The 11,266-nt window shown below is 34.9% G+C and overlaps 1 long non-coding RNA gene across 1 annotated transcript; it reads right to left on the reverse strand.

Moving 5' to 3' along the window:
• Positions 1–8,203: 8,203 nt before the first annotated feature.
• Positions 8,204–10,384, reverse strand: LOC132747820 (uncharacterized). The gene is made up of 2 exons (XR_009628166.1): positions 10,237–10,384; positions 8,204–8,806 (listed from the first exon to the last, which is right to left on the reverse strand). It is a non-coding gene; the product is annotated as an uncharacterized LOC132747820 (long non-coding RNA).
• Positions 10,385–11,266: the final 882 nt, after the last annotated feature.

Here is an 11,266-nt window from a genome sequence, read left to right on the forward strand (position 1 = left end):
GTAGGGAACCCTTGTCTGGTTAAACCTTAGGGATTTCCCCCCGTAGCGAAGCCTCTCGGATTAATCTCCACTCAAATAATTTCTCTAATAATATGGTCTAATAAGAAGTGTTACATTTTATATAATAAATATTGCTGTTCTAACTTCTGTGACTACGCAATGTCAAGGTTACTACATATGCCAGATGCTCAAAGTCAGCTCGACATAGTTATTAATATTATATTGGTTGAGTGTCTTTCATTTTTAAGACAGAAACATGCCAGGGGAGAGGGTCCTCCTTCAAGTCAAGGTCAATGTCACCAATGTCAAGGTCACCAATGTTAAAAAAAGATTTTTACAGGTGTAATAACCATATTCTACAGACAGATGTCATTTATAATTGATAGGAACATAAAATTTGATGGAGTTAGTGGTCAGTTGGGTCAAGGTCACCAATGCTAAAAATAGATTTTTACACTTTTGCTCATACAGCCTTTATTTATTGACAGATATATTTCATATTTGGTAGGAAGATAACTTGCATGGTATTCATCCTTTGGATTGGGGTAGGGATCAGTGGGTCAAGGTCACTTGTGCTAAATATAGTTTTTACACTTTTGCCCATACAGGCTTTATTTATTGACAGGTGTATTTCATATTTGATAGGAAGATAACTTGCATGGTATTCATCCTTTTGATTGGGGTAGGGATCAGTGGATCAAGGTCACTTGTGCTAAAAATAGATTTTTACACTTTTGCCCATACAGGCTTTATTTATTGACAGGTGTATTTCATATTTGGTAGGAAGATAACTTGCATGTTATTCTTACTTTGAATGGAGTTAGGGGTCAGTATGGTCAAGGTCACAAATGCTAAAATAGATTTTTACACTTTTGCCATACAGCCTTTATTTAATGACAGATTTATTTCATATTTGGTTGGAAGATAACTTGCATGGTATTCTTCCTTTGGATGGAGTTAGGGGTCAATTTGGTCAAGGTCATCAATGCTCAAAATGCATTTTAACATTTTTGCCCATACAGCCTTTATTTATTGATAGGTGTATTTCATATTTTGTAGGAAGATAACTTGCATGATATTTTATAGGTGTCAGTGGGTCAAGGTCAAGAGTGCCAAGAATAGATTTCTTACATTTATATATATTTGATAAAGTTGAATATTTATCACTTCACAAGTCATAGCAATGACTTGGCAACTTATATATTTCACAATTACAAAATGCCATGACTCTGTCAAGCTATATAACTTGTGTTTACAATTTTTTGGCAATATTTCTGTCCATAACTGAGTGAATGGGTAAACAATTTTTGAAATATTGCTACTGACAAGAATCGGAGCCGGGGGCATTTGTGTTTAACAAACACGTTCTTGTTTTTATACAAAAACACTTCTGTCTCATCTACCATACTACATTCTTCAAGTGCTATTAACTAAACTTTTACAGAAGCATCAGTATCAAGAGCCCTGGCTTGTATTGTCAGTGTGTCAAACATTTTTGGCAAAATTATAACACTTCACTTTTTTTTTTTTAATGCCTGGGAAATTTTTTGCGAATTAGCCATGTCCCAGAGGTTACTTAATATCTATACTAGATTTAAATAAAAAAAAAAAAAAACTAAAAAACTTCTCCTCAGGAATGACAATGCCTAGATCTTAAATATTTGGCATGAAGCATCACCTTGTGGTTTTCTACATACATATAAAACCATGCCCTTGGGGTTAATTTATGATAGTTTATATATAATATTCTAGAATAGGAAAATACATTTAGATCCTCTTTTGTGAAACTACATGGTCCATAGCTTAGATATTTATTGATCTTCCTCCACCAGTACATCTGGTAAGTCACCAAATTTCTTTAACAGTGTTAATGTGTCGTAAAATTCAGTGAAGTTAACAGTTTAAGTAAATAATGAAATAGAATTACTTTTGTATTTTACTTTTTTTGGGGGGAAGGGGTATTGAAATGTTCCAAAAGTTAAGATTATTAAGATGTTGTTTTGATTGTTTTAAATTTATACTGCATTTGTAAAACATAATGATCTTTTATGGACAAAATATAATGAAAGTTTTTAGCTCCACTTTTTCAAGGTTAATACATGAGCTATTGCTACAGTCATGTTGACCATTCCTGTTGTTGTCCACAAAATTTACTATTGGTCATGACTTTTTTTTATTATCCCCCGCCGCCTTTTCGAAATAGTCTCCGTCCGACCATCCGTCCGTCCATCCTTCCGTCCGACATTTTTGTCCGGAGCATATCTCTAAAAGTATTTGAGTTATCAACTTGAAACTTCATAGGTGGATAGACCTCATTGAGGAGGAGTGCAGTGCACAAGAATGATAACTCTACCTTGCAAGATTTTTGAGTTATTGCCCTTTGTTATTTTTCAAAATTGATTTTTGTCCAGAGCATAACTCCAAAAGCCTATGAGATATCAACATGAAACTTCATAGGTGCATAGATCTCACTCAGGAGGTGTGCAGTGCACAAGAATGATAACTCTACCTTTCATAATTTTTGAGTTATTGCCCTTTGTTATTTTTCATACTTAATTTTTCACCTGAGTGGAGCATAACTCAAAAAGTGTTTGAGATATCAACATGAAATGTCATAGGTGGATAGATCCTATTGAGGAGGAATGTTGTGTGCAAGAATGATAACTCTTCCCTATACAATTTTTGAGTTATTGCCCTTTGTTTTTTTCATGCTATTTTGTCCAGAGCTTATCTCAAAAAGTATTTGAGGTATCAACTTGAAACTTCAAAGGTAGATGGATCTCATTGAGGAAGAGTGCAGTGCAAAAGAACGATAACTCTACCCTGCATAATTGTTTAGTTATTGCCCTTTGTTATTTTTCAAAATTAATTTTTGTCCAGAGCATAACTCAAAAAGCCTTTGAGATATCAAAATGAAATGTCATAGGTGCATAGATCTCACTCAGGAGGTGTGCACTGCACAAGAATGATAACTCTTCCTTTTATAATTTTTGAAACTTGGCAGGAATACTCTTTGTATGAAGCTCTATCAAGATTGTTCAAAGAATTCCATTTCATGCAGAACTCTGGTTGCCATGGCAACCGAAAGAAAAATCTTTAAATATCTTCTTTTAAAGAACCGTAAGAGCTAGAGCTTAGATATTTGGCATGAAACATCTTCTAATGAGTGTCTACCAAGTTTGTTCAAATAAAAGCCCTAGGGTCAAAATTGGCCCCGCCCCAGGCGGTCATTGATTTTCCCTATATGCATATAGTAAAAACTTAAAAAATCTTCTTTTAAAGAACCCAAAGAGCTAGAGCTAAGATATTTGGCATGAAACATCTTCTAGTGAGTGTCTACCAAGTTTGTTCAAATAAAAGCCCTGGGGTCAAAATTGGCCCCGTCCCAGGGGGTCATTGATTTTCCCTATATGCATATAGGAAAAACTTAAAAAATCTTCTTTTAAAGAACTGTAAAAGCTAGAGCTTAGATATTTGGCATGAAACATCTTCTAGTGAATGTCTACCAAGTTTGTTCAAATAAAAGCCCTGGGGTCAAAATTGGCACCGCCCCAGGGGGTCATTGATTTTCCCTATATGCATATAGTAAAAACTTAAAAAATCTTCTTTTAAAGAACCCAAAGAGCTAGAGCTAAGATATTTAGCATGAAACATCTTCTAATGGGTGTCTACCAAGTTTGTTCAAATAAAAGCCCGGGGGTCAAAATTGGCCCTGCCCCAGGGGGTCATAGATTTTCCCTATATGCATATAGTAAAAACTTAAAAAATCTTCTTTTAAAGAACCCAAAGAGCTAGAGCTAAGATATTTGACATGAAATATCTTCTAGTGAGTGTCTACCAAGTTTGTTCAAATAAAAGCGCTGGGGTCAAAATTGGCCCCGCCCCGGGGGGTCATTGATTTTCCCTATATGCATATAGTAAAAACTTAAAAAATCTTCTTTTAAAGAACCGTAAGAGCTAGAGCTTAGATATTTGGCTTGAAACATCTTCTAGTGAATGTCTACCAAGTTTGTTCAAATAAAAGCCCTGGGGTCAAAATTGGCCCCGTCCAAGGGGGTCATAGATTTTCCCTATATGCATATAGTAAAAACTTAAAAAATCTTCTTTTAAAGAACCCAAAGAGCTAGAGCTAAGATATTTAGCATGAAACATCTTCTAATGAGTGTCTACCAAGTTTGTTAAAATAAAAGCGCTGGGGTCAAAATTGGCCCCGCCCCAGGGGGTCATAGATTTTCCCTATATGCATAAAGTAAAAACTTAAAAAATCTTCTTTTAAAGAACTCAAAGAGCTAGAGCTAAGATATTTAGCATGAAACATGTTCTAATGGGTGTCTACCAAGTATGTTCAAATAAAAGCCCTGGGGTCAAAACTGGCCCTGCCCCGGGGGTCATTGATTTTCCTTATATGTGTATAGCAAAAACTTAAAAATCTTCTTTGAAAAAACCCAAATAGCTTGAGTTTAGATATTATACATGAAACATCTTTAAGTAAATATCTACAAAGTTTGTTCAAATAAAAGCCCGGGGGTCAAAACTGGCCCTGCCCTAGGGTGTCATTGTTTTTAACTATATGTGTATAGTAAAAACTTAAAAATCTTCTTTTAAAAAAACCCAATGAGCTAAAACTTAGATGTTTAGCATGAAAACATCTTCTTATGGGTGTCTACCAAGTCTGTTCAAATAAAAGCCCTTGGGTAAAAATTGGCCCGGGGGGGGGGGGGGGGGGGGCGGGCTATATAGAGGTGAGCGACCTCAGGGCCATCATGGCCCTCTTGTTTAGTTATTGCCCTTTGTTCTTTTTCATACTATTTTGTCCGGAGCTTATCTCAAAAAGTATTTGAGGTATCAACTTGAAACTTCATAGGTGGATGGATCTCATTGAGGAAGAGTGCAGTGCAAAAGAACGATAACTCTACCCTGCATAATTGTTTAGTTATTGCCCTTTTTTAGCTCACCTGTCACAAAGTGACAGGGTGAGCTTTTGTGATCGCTTTTCGTCCGGCGTCCGTCCGGCGTCCGTCCATCCGTAAACTTTTACTTTAAATGACATCTCCTCATAAACCACTAAGCCAATTTCATCCAAACTTCACAGGAATGTTCCTTTGGTGGTCACCTTTAAAAATTGTTCAAAGAATTTAATTCCATGCAGAACTCTGGTTGCCATGGCAACCGAAAGAAAAAACTTTAAATATCTTCTTTTAAAAATCATAAAAGCTAGAGCTTAGATATTTGGCATGAAACATCTTCTAGTGAGTGTCTACCAAGCTTGTTCAAATAAAAGCCCTGGGGTCAAAATTGGCCCCGCCCCGGGGGGTCATTGATTTTCCCTATATGCATATAGTAAAAAATTAAAAAATCTTCTTTTAAAGAACCCAAAGAGCTAGAGCTAAGATATTTAGCATGAAACATGTTCTAATGGGTGTCTACCAAGTTTGTTCAAATAAAAGCCCTTGGGTCAAAATTGGCCCCGCCCCGGGGGGGTCATTGATTTTCCCTATATGCATAAAGTAAAAACTTTAAAAATCTTCTTTTAAAGAACTCAAAGAGCTATGGCTAAGATATTGAGCATCAAACATGTTCTAATAGGTGTCTACCAAGTTTGTTCAAATAAAAGCCCTGGGGTCAAAATTGGCCCCGCCCAAGGGGTCATTGATTTTCCCTATGTGCATATAGTAAAAACTTAAAAAATCTTCTTTTAAAGAACCAAAAGAGTTAGAGCTAAGATATTTAGCATGAAACATGTTCTCTTAAGTGTCTACCAAGTTTGTTCAAATAAAAGCCCTGGGGTCAAAATTGGCCCCGCCCCGGGGGGTCATTGATTTTCCCTATGTGCATATAGTAAAAACTTAAAAAATCTTCTTTTAAAGAACTCAAAGAGCTATGGCTAAGATATTGAGCATCAAACATGTTCTAATATGTGTCTACCAAGTTTGTTCAAATAAAAGCCCTGGGGTTAAAATTGGCACCGCCCCGGGGGTCATTGATTTTCCTTATATGTGTATAGCAAAAACTTAAAAAATCTTCTTTGAAAAAACCCAGATAGCTAGAGTTAAAATATTAAGCATGAAACATCTTTTAGTGAGTGTCTACAAAGTTTGTTCAAATAAAAGACCAGGGGTCAAAATTGGCCCCGCCCCGGGGGTCATTGATTTTCTTTATATGTGTATAGCAAAAACTTAAAATCTTCTTTGGAAAAACCCAAATAGCTAGAGTTTAGATATTAAGCATGAAACATCTTCTAGTAAGTGTCTACAAAGTTTGTTTAAATAAAAGCCCTGGGGTCAAAACTGGCCCGGCCCCAGGGGTGTCATTGTCTTTAACTATATGTGTATAGTAAAAACTTTAAAAAAATCTTCTTTTAAAAAGCCCAATGAGCTAGAGCTTAGATGTTTAGCATGAAACATCTTCTTATGGGTGTCTACCAAGTTTGTGCAAATAAAAGCCCTTGGGTTAAATTGGCCCTGCAACGTTTGGGGGGTGGGGGTTTGGGGGCCTATATACAGGTGAGCGACCTCAGGGCCATCATGGCCCTCTTGTTTATTTTTCAAAATTAATTTTTGTCCAGAGCATAACTCCAAAAGCCTATGAGATATCAACATGAAACTTCATAGGTGCATAGATCTCACTCAGGAGGTGTGCAGTGCACAAGAATGATAACTCTACCTTTTATAATTTTTGAGTTATTGCCCTTTGTTATTTTTCATACTTAATTTTTCAATTCAACTTTTTTCTCAAAAAGTATTTGAGGTATCAACTTGAAACTTCATAGGTGGATAGATTTTACTGAGGAGGGATGCAGCACACAAGAATGATAACCTACCCTTCATTATTTTTCAGTTATTGCCCTTTGTTATTTTCAGCCATCAGTATTCACATAGGTTTCAAATCTGTAATCACTATAGCTATCAGTTTTCATTACCAAAAGACCTCTTAAAATGGAATTATTCTGCTCTACTACATATACATTCTTCAAATGAGCAAACACATTCGGCGGGGGATGGCCATGTTGACATGGCTCTTGTTTCAATATGGATTGTATTCTTACTTGGACACATTACAACCCTTTGGGCAAGAATTCCAATCTTCACTATCAATTTCAATTTTACTTGATTTTTGCTATAATTGGCTATGAATTTGTTATTTGTGAATGGATTGTCTCTATACTTAAACACTTCCCTTAAAGAATTAGACAATACAACACTTATTGTAAAACTGACATGTTGTATTTTTAAAGTTTGACCTTGACATCAACCTGATCTTGACATCATGCGCAAGTTTTTATATTTGCTTAAGTTGTCATAACTTTGTAATTAATAAGAATGGACAGATTTTATTCATACTGGGACAAAACAATACTTCTGACAACACTGACTTGTTGACTAATTAGTATAACATTGATCTATAAATGATCTTGACTGTCAAGGTCAAATATGAAATATTAATAATATGTATATTTTGTACAAGAAAATGATGTTTTCTTGGAGAATTCTTGACTAAAATATCCTTCTTTTATGTTTTTCATTAAGAAATAAAAAGAAGTCGAGTATTGTCCCACTTGGCGGTGGCTCTTGTTAGAAATTGCTCAGAAGGGTAAAAGAATGGAAAAAAACACTATCTGAGGCAGATAACTCAAAAGGCAGGATTTTTTCACAACGTTCATGGGTGCCTTAACTAGTAATCACACCAGTGTGCTTTCAGGAGTTCAAGCCAAATACATCCAAATTTATGGAAACGGTGCTCTACTCCTTCCATAAACCGGTAATGCAGCCTGGACCACATTTTAATGTAGTACTGGAAAGTAGCTGAAATTGCATGAGAATTTCATTAAAACATTGTATCATAGTTGTGGACCTTTGTCAGAGTTTAAATCGTATAGTACATATACATGCACAGTGCGTGCACTCCTGAGCAATCCCATTGATTGGTTCATTTTTGTCCGGGGTTTACATATTGTGACGACAGAGAAAGTGATAGCGATAGAAATATCATATTCAGATTCTGGTTCATTGGTTACTTTGTTCTGGGGTTTCATATTGTGGAATCAGGGTACGTGTTTCTTATGGTTGACTGATACAAAAGAGAAAGAACTTCGAAACACTCGGCAATCTGATTAATACTCGGGCTCCCTGTACAAACCAGATAGCCTCGATGCTCTTTCTATTACTTATTACACAATATTCATAATTGTAATAACAGAACATCCCTAAGTAACACACTGTGTATTTTGTTCTGTATAAATGATCAAGTGAAAATTAAAACCGAATAGCATCAAGTACTAGCGTTGGAAATCTCAATTCATAAAAGTAAACTAAATCGATGACAACATGGCAATTAAAATGTAAGAATTCCACAATATAACTTAAAGATGACTACAATTATAGATCAGGCTATGTTATATGTGCATTGTAAGAGGATGTGTACAAGTGCGTAATAACTCCGCATTGTTTTATATTTTGACTCTGTTTATTCCACGAGATGTCCAGAATAAACATTAGCAGTGTTTACAAAGAAATCTCCACTTATTAAAGTTTGAACTTGTTTATCATTCTTCCCTTCCTTTCGTTTAACATGTAGATGACGACTAAGTTGTCGTCTGCAAAAGTTTTGACTTCCCGCCTCTTTTTCAAATGTCGTCTGCTGATGTGACGTTGATTGCTGTGTTGATCTTTTGTCATCTTTCTGACTCGGGATCTCATCTTTATTATTTGTATGACAAGTTATTTCCGACATTTTGGTAAAACTTGGCTTTCACATTTCATAAAAAGACTGTACTCTCGCTATTCAATATTTCTGCTCTAACGTTTTCCTGAAAATATAAGGTAAGACTGGTATAAGGGTAACGTCGGTTTGTCATAATTTGTGTTCCTGACTTGCGCAAGTAAACATGTATGCACACATACGCAGTCATAGAATGTTACATGCATGTTACACTATGCACTTTCCAGCTTAGATACAGTATCTTTATGATGTATCTAATATACATAAAGAAAAAAAAAGTAACAAAGCACCTTTGATATACGCATATTGACAAAATTAACAGTACCATCGCTGTACTGTACATGCATGTTTTTCTCCTGATTACCGGATTTTCAAACTTGTATATCATAGTATATATTCTTACACATTAACCATAATAACACAGACATACTCAACTCAATACGTATACATTCAAGTTGTCTTACGAAAAATCATACACATGCACTTGTATGTTTATACAACGCACCGGTTGGTATTTCAGTTTTGGCGATCTTCTGCAGTTTTCTTTTAACAACTTTTTTGTCTCGAGATCAATCAATTGTTGAACTGTTCACTACACATGTAATATTTAACAGAAATCAGTACTATCAATGCTTGAATAGGAGTCGAGTATTTATTTTATATTTAATATTTGAGAAATTAACTAGATTCTACATGTATTATCTAAGTTTACTTGATTTTAACTGCATGTACAACTATCTATATAATCATGAAGCTTAAACAAAAGTCCCTGTAATAGACCATTTAACATTACGATACACTGTTGTTCCTAAGTAGCATTTCCCGCATGCGCATTCTGCGTACCTTGCTGTAATTGTTCACTTTAATTTTGGCGTTTTCTTGTTATGTCAGGTTTAGTACAACTAATAAGACTTGTCGAAGTGACATCAAGGTAATGTTTGGGCGGGCAATGTTTTCCTGTTATTTTTTATATTCATTATATATTTATTTGAGTTTTTCAATTTGAAGAACACGAGACAGTAACCGTAACGGTTTGAGAGTAAGAAAAAAGTCTGTAAAATGTGTCAAATCTTACACAACTAATTAATTATGCTAATAGAAGTTTCATTAAATCCAAAATTTGAGAAAATGTGCATAAAAAAAATAGTCAAAGTAACTGAGATTTACGTTATAATATACGAGTATATAACGTCTACTTTTAATATGCAACTGTTCATTAAGATTTTTAAAAATCAGTACAATTTATAACATTTGAAAAAAGTGTCACCTGTAAATGTTTGTCTAAAGAGATTTTTTAAGTAAATGAGCTATTAACAGTAACTTTCATACATATTTGATATGTAACCGACTTCAATTAAGTAATATATAGTTCCCTCGTGTTAATAGTTGAGATATTTTAATGCAATTAAACATTTACTTATAAACTAGCATTTACGGCTTTTCATTTACGGCTTCAGTTTTTGTTTTTCTGTTGTTTTTATGCCAATTTTAAAACAATTTTTTAAATAAAACAATTACCTCGACGGTCGATCTCTCTGTTAAGTCCTCAGAAATAAACAATTCCCCGTATGTTCCCATATGATGATGAGAGACAAATGACCGTTAGACTCGCTGTCCGCGATCAAACTTATAAAATAACATCCACAAAACAAGAAAGAAAGATTATCCATACCTTATGTCTCCCTTTGTTGTTCAATGTCAGTGGTTGTTTGATATATAGCGGCATCTGTTACCACAAGTCCTCGACGTAATTACAAAATCTATTGATTCGTCATTGATTACAACACTAATTCAATTTGCTGATTACAAGCGTCCCCATGTGTGTAGTATTCGTCAACATAAACAATAATATGTGTTTATACTCGAACCCTTTAATACAAGTATATGTAATTCGTTCATTTTTCTTTACATGTCTTTTGAATTCATGAATTTAGTGAATATCATATTCTTTAAATTCCATGAATATAGATTTTAGAAAACTAGTTAAAATGGTCAACTTTTGCCAGCAACAGTTATGAAAATCATAGCAAATGATCATCATCATAGCAAACGACAAGCGACGAGTAACGATGGTAACAGAAGAATTACGCACTCTTAAATATACTTTATATACGTTCATAAATATGTAGTTCTTGAGCAGTCCTTTATTCTTAGGCATTGCATTCTTTGCGAAAAATGACACGAAAGATCAAGACCAATTTAGAATATTTTGTCCCTTATAAAATTGCCATAGACTTCTCCATGAAAATATTCTCTACAATACATTTAAGCCCGTCTCGCACAAAACACGGTTGGGCACACGATTCCCATACGGTATACTCGGTTATATACGGGTTGACTGGTACGAGTTTTGAGCTCCAACCGTGCCTGGGGATTAGTTTCGAATATAGCACGAGTATCTACGAATTGAGCATGGATATACTCGGTCAAACAAGGTTTGAACACGATTTGCATACGAATACATACGACTGTTTTACGGTTCCAAGTACGGTCTAGTACGGTCTGGTACGATTAAACACGACTTTTACTCGATTTACTCGACTTTCAC

Source organism: Ruditapes philippinarum, unplaced genomic scaffold, assembly GCF_026571515.1.
Source record: "Ruditapes philippinarum isolate M1 unplaced genomic scaffold, ASM2657151v2 ctg7566_1_1_1_1, whole genome shotgun sequence".
In the NCBI taxonomy this organism is placed as follows: domain Eukaryota; kingdom Metazoa; phylum Mollusca; class Bivalvia; order Venerida; family Veneridae; genus Ruditapes; species Ruditapes philippinarum.